The 5,527-nt window shown below is 56.5% G+C and overlaps 1 long non-coding RNA gene across 1 annotated transcript; it reads right to left on the reverse strand.

The window, feature by feature from the left end:
• Positions 1–1,047: 1,047 nt before the first annotated feature.
• LOC140680729 (uncharacterized) lies at positions 1,048–5,176 on the reverse strand. Its single transcript, XR_012052100.1, has 2 exons — positions 4,209–5,176; positions 1,048–2,087 (listed from the first exon to the last, which is right to left on the reverse strand). It is a non-coding gene; the product is annotated as an uncharacterized lncRNA (long non-coding RNA).
• Positions 5,177–5,527: the final 351 nt, after the last annotated feature.

Genomic DNA, 5,527 nt, shown 5'->3' on the forward strand with positions numbered 1-5,527 from the left:
CTGGGGAATGGGTTGGCTGTCACAGAGGTTGCCACAGCTCCAGAAGAGCAGGCTTGGGTTGCTCTGCAGGAGCCAGTGAAGGGCCAGAGACCCCAGAGGAAAGATCAGCACTGCAACGGGGGCACAGACTGGCAGGGGAAGAAAGCCCAGGGACTCCTTTGCTCCGGGGCCCTTCCCAAGAGCAGCAGCTCAAGCTGTTCCAGCAGGAAAAACTTCCTCAAGGGCGCCAGAGCTCTGGGCCTGTGCTGTGGGAAAGCTGGGGCTGAGCCAGCGAGAGAAGTGAGCTCCCTGGGGACCTTGGAAACCTGGCTGGTATCTCTTTGCCTGGCCCTGCTGTGGACAGGATGTTCTGTGCCCTGTGCCCAGCTAGAGCAGGACCGTGCTTTGCTCCCCCTGCACAGGCCAAGGCAGGGATGACAGTGCTTGGTGTTCAGCCTGCAGAGCGCATCACGGGCCCTGCCCTTTGTCCTGCCGTGGCCAGTGGGGTGGCGCAGAAACCAGGCTGTTAGGGGAATCACCAGATCTCTTGATGGGCAGACATTGCCTTCCAGCACCAGGGAAGGGCACGGGGCATTCCTGCTTTCCTTGCCTGGGGGACAAGGTGTGGATAGGGAAGACGTAGGTTTGGTGGGCCCAGCGAGCTGTTCCTCCTCCAGGCAGTATGTGACACACAAGCTATGTACAATCCCCAGGAACTTCCCATCCCAAGGTGTTTTGTCCAAGGCCTGTACTCCAAGGGGAGATCAGGAGACCCCCTGCAGCACAGGGCAGTGCTGCAGCATCTCCCCAGCCTCAGGCCAAGTGGCAGTTTGAGCTCCCCCAGCCCCTCCGGACACCAACCGCACTGCGGGGCGCTGGTGCTGCACAGCTTCTGGCACAGGAACTGGATGGTCCTGCAGGGGCTCTCGGACCGGGGACGCTCCTGGCACAGGCAGCAGGCCGCCTCCTTGGGCACTTGGCTAAAGACAAGAGGGGATATTGCAGGAACACCTGGCCACCTGTAACGACGTATATTTGTATTCCACGGACAGATTCAAGCGAGATCTCTTTGGTGCTCTTGGGGGAAGAGGTTTATTCAGGATACATTTGTGACCCTGCCTCGAGCTGCCAGACACAGCACGTGGCTGGGCCTCGGGTGATGGGGGAGGGGAGAGACAGAGAGGAGAGCAGGGACTCCCGGAGGACTCTCCAGGAGGGGAAGGGAAGATCCAAGAGGGCGTCCAGCCCCCTGGAGACCCCTTATCAAGGGGGGCTCCAGGGTGGGCTGGAACAGGACCTGGGCCAATGGGGTCACAGGCACCTGATGGTTCAGGGGAGGGTTACAGATGTGGGGTGAACCATACATTCTGGGGGGTGACATGGGAGAATCCATTCGGCTTTTGGACCCCGTTGTAGGTGAGGGTAATTGTCCAGCCAGTAGGGGGCGTTATATTCGTCCTGGCTGTACCATTGTGGTTCTTAATCATATTTATCTACCCTCCCCAACATCTCCCCCTTTTTCACTGAACCATTTGTAATATTAAATATTGATTTAACAACTATTTTCTGCACACTTGGAGGTGTACAAGGTATTGTTACTAGAACTATACTTATTGCTACTGAAACAGTCAAGCTTATTTTACAGAGTTCCTTTAGCCAAGGTGCAAGTTTCGAACCATTAAGTCAACTGTGTAGCTGAGATGGCTTTATTGTTATTAAATCACTGATTATAGTAGGGGAGGCATTGTCAGAATTTTTTGAAAAAGGTCTTATAATTAAACGGGTTGAAAAAGGTTTGTTAGGGTTTGTGTTAGATATATAGGTGGTCTTAGAGCTTGCAGGCTTGGCTAAAGCTACTCGGCATTTGTCTTTGGTTGAATTATAAGTAAAACTTCAATATAAAAACTGAAACAGAAGAACAAAAACAATATGCACGCATTAAACGATAGAAAGTCCATTTTTCTCTCGATGACGCAGCGTGGTTCAGGTCTGGGTGCTGGCTTCTTGGCTTGTGCTTGTAGAGGAACTGTCTGGTGTGGGGGTGTCAGCAGATTTCGGAGCATGGTAAGGCTTTACATTCTTTCCTGGGACCAACTTGAGTCGTCCACCTGTGGAAACACAAGAAAAACCTTTCCCCCACGTTAGACTGTGTGGACTTTGTATATGTCCTGAATCTAAGATTTTGAGTAAAGCTGGAGGGTGCCCTTTTATTTTTACTTTTTTTGTGTTCAGGAAATGTCTATAAATTTGGAGACGAGGCTCTCCTGCAGAGCTACTTAGAAAATTGTGAGCATATAGAGCCTTATTCAATCTCTTTTGAGGTGTAGCCTGATCTACTCCCCCTTCCTTTAGAAGTAAGCTTCGTTTTAGGGTTTGGCGTGTTTTTAACAGTGGTGTAAAATAGGGAAAGGAGATACCACTGTCCTTGAGTACTGGTAGGACTTCTTTAACCTCCTGAGAGGGGACAGCTGTTCGCTGGCTGTGTAGCACTTGCAAGGCTTGGGGGTGCAGACTGTTGTCTTTGCAGCTATTATATTTGATTTCAGGGCAGTTTTTCAGTTGAAGATTGCTGGCACTTTGTTGAGAATTTGGTGAGACTGGGATAGAAAGGTTAGAGTTTGCAGGGGTAACATAGTTCTCTGTCTGTTCTTTGTTTGTAGAAGTTGCAGTTATATTGTTGCGTTCACGTTGCTGAGGCATAGTGTCTTCGTTAGGGTGTGGTGAGGAGCTGTTAGTGTGGGAAGCAGGGGCTGCTGCCAGCTGAGGCAGAGGAGCAGGGGGGGTGGAGGTCGCGGGCAGCATCACCTGTGGGGAACTGGGATTTGTGGAAGGATATGCTGTCGCTATGGCATTGGTTGCTGTGGCAGTCTGAAGAGCCGGCGAAGGGAGAGATGTGGAGGGATATGATGATGGGTTTGGGAAACCCGGAAGTGGTGCCGGCGGCGGGGGGTTAAGGTGCTCTGCAGCCAGAGGCAGGGGCTGCGGCGCCGCGGGGGGATGGGGGGGTGGGGGCGCCGGGTTTGCGTCTGCCGGGGGGTCCGGCCGCGAGTGCAGGAGGCGGGCGGGCAGCGGGGGTGCTGCGCCGGGAGCCGGGACGTCCCTGGGAAGGACGGGCGGTGCCGCGGCTGCAGGGGCGGGGTCCGGGGCGCTCGAGGGAGAAGAGGTGGAAACAGGGGCGGGGTCATGGCCGCGCGAGAGGGGGGCGGCGGCCGCGGCCCCGGGGGCGGGGTCCGGACTGCGGGGGAGGGGGCCGGCGGCCGCGGGGGCGGGGGCGGGGTCTGGACCGCGGGGGAGGGGGGCCGCGGCCCCGGGGGCGGGGTCCGGACTGCGGGGGAGGGGGGCGGCAGCCCCGGGGGCGGGGGCGGGGTCTGGACCGTGGGGGAGGGGGGCGGCAGCCCCGGGGGCGGGGTCAGGGCTGCGCGGGAGGGAGGCGGCGGCCCCGGGAGTGGGAGCCGCCCAGCCCAGGGCCGGCGCATGGCCGGCGCGTTCGCCGGACCAGGGGACTTCCGGGTGGGTCGGGAGGGTGGCCGCGGAGGCGAGCGTATGCAGCTTTTGCAAAATCGCAGCTGACGCTTGAAATTGTGTTTGTAAAATAGCCATTGACTGGGTTTGTGCTTGCAAAATGGCTGTTGTTTGATTTTGTAAAAGTTCGGCTATAGTAGCCACCATAGCCGGGACAGGCAATGCTGGGGGGCCGGGCGGGGGGGAGGCGGGGCCCGCGGAGTGGTTAGGGGGGGAGGAGGTGGCCGCAAGGGCGGGTTCTGGGTTGCGGGTGGGGGGGGGGCGGCTGAGGCAGGGAGCGCCGCTCGCTCAGAAACCGCCGAGTCGCCAGCTGCCTCGCCGGCATTCTCGCCGCAGCGTGGGGTGGGGGTGCAGTCCGGCGGGGATTGTTGAGCCACGGCGGGGAGCGGTTTGGCTGCTATCTGCGGCTTTTGAGAAGCGCAGATTCCTGCCACCACTCTATAAGCAGGGAGCAATTCGCAAGCATAGGGGTCCCGCCGTGAAATGTCGTTAAACAGTGTATGTCCCACGGACTCCCAAAAGTCTCCACAAAATACAGCAGAACGCTCGGCATATGGGAACTTAAGTAAGATCCATTCTAGGAGTTTTCGTAGCTCTTTTTTAGGCAAATTACTATTATGGCTACGTAATAAGTGGTTAAGTTGCTTATAGAGATCTCTATCAGCTGCAGAGTGGGACTGTCCCATTTTTAAACTAGTGTGGCTCACCTCGGTGTCGCAGGAGCGGGATCCTCTGTCAGGGTCCGACGTTTACTGCAGTCGGTGCTGAGGTCACCGCGGGGCTTCTCAAGAGCTTCAGCGCGGGCAGTGCTAAGCAGTGCTCGCCTGTGCTTTGTGTACGTGGCCACGTGGCGCGGCAAGTCTCGTCACAAAGCCTTGGGTCGCCGCGGAATCGCGGCGATCTCTTGTGCTCGGAGAATAATGGCCAGAAGTCGTATAAGGGCTCTAATAGCTCGCTACTATGTAACGAGTCGCTGAGCTGTACGACGGCTTCGGGACTTTTTAAAGAGCTCCGGTTCGTTACTGCCTAGCAGCAGAATGCCGTGCTCGCGATCACGATGGCGAGGAAATACCTGGTTATATAGTTAGTGTCCATGGAAAGGTGTCCTACAGGTAGAAAAGCTGGAAAGCATCCAGACGGGTGCAGTTGCAGGTCACCGTGGGTTCGTATTCGAGGTGGGCGCCAGTCTGTAACGACGTATATTTGTATTCCACGGACAGATTCAGGCGAGATCTCTGTGGTGCTCTTGGGGGAAGAGGTTTATTCAGGACGCAGAGAGACTCTGCCTCGAGCTGCCAGACACAGCACGTGGCTGGGCCTCGGGTGATGGGGGAGGGGAGAGACAGAGAGGAGAGCAGGGACTCCCGGAGGACTCTCCAGGAGGGGAAGGGAAGATCCAAGAGGGCGTCCAGCCCCCTGGAGACCCCTTATCAAGGGGGGCTCCAGGGTGGGCTGGAACAGGACCTGGGCCAATGGGGTCACAGGCACCTGATGGTTCAGGGGAGGGTTACAGATGTGGGGTGAACCATACATTCTGGGGGGTGACATGGGAGAATCCATTCGGCTTTTGGACCCCGTTGTAGGTGAGGGTAATTGTCCAGCCAGTAGGGGGCGTTATATTCGTCCTGGCTGTACCATTGTGGTTCTTAATCATATTTATCTACCCTCCCCAACAGCCACCCAGTCCATGGCTCCATCAGAGCCCAGCTCAGGGAATGCCTGGATACCACACATGGGGGTTGTGCCTAACTGTGTGCCACAGCTCTGGGAAAGGCCCCTGACTCCCCATGCCAAACATTGAAAAGGGGATTTTAACCTGGAAAGTAGAAGTGCTCCCAAAATACCACATGACACAGAAATGCACCCGCCTGAAGTTCAAACTCCCCTGTGAGAAACCTGCAGCAAGTCACCCGAAAGGTGAGATTCTGCCTCTGAGCCAGTGAGTTTTGGCACGTTCCCAGAAGGAACAGCAACTCTGGAGCTTACTGGGCTTGTTCAGGTTTTGTGGCACACGGATTTGTTTCCC

This window comes from Taeniopygia guttata, chromosome 27 (assembly GCF_048771995.1).
Source record: "Taeniopygia guttata chromosome 27, bTaeGut7.mat, whole genome shotgun sequence".
NCBI lineage: Eukaryota > Metazoa > Chordata > Aves > Passeriformes > Estrildidae > Taeniopygia > Taeniopygia guttata.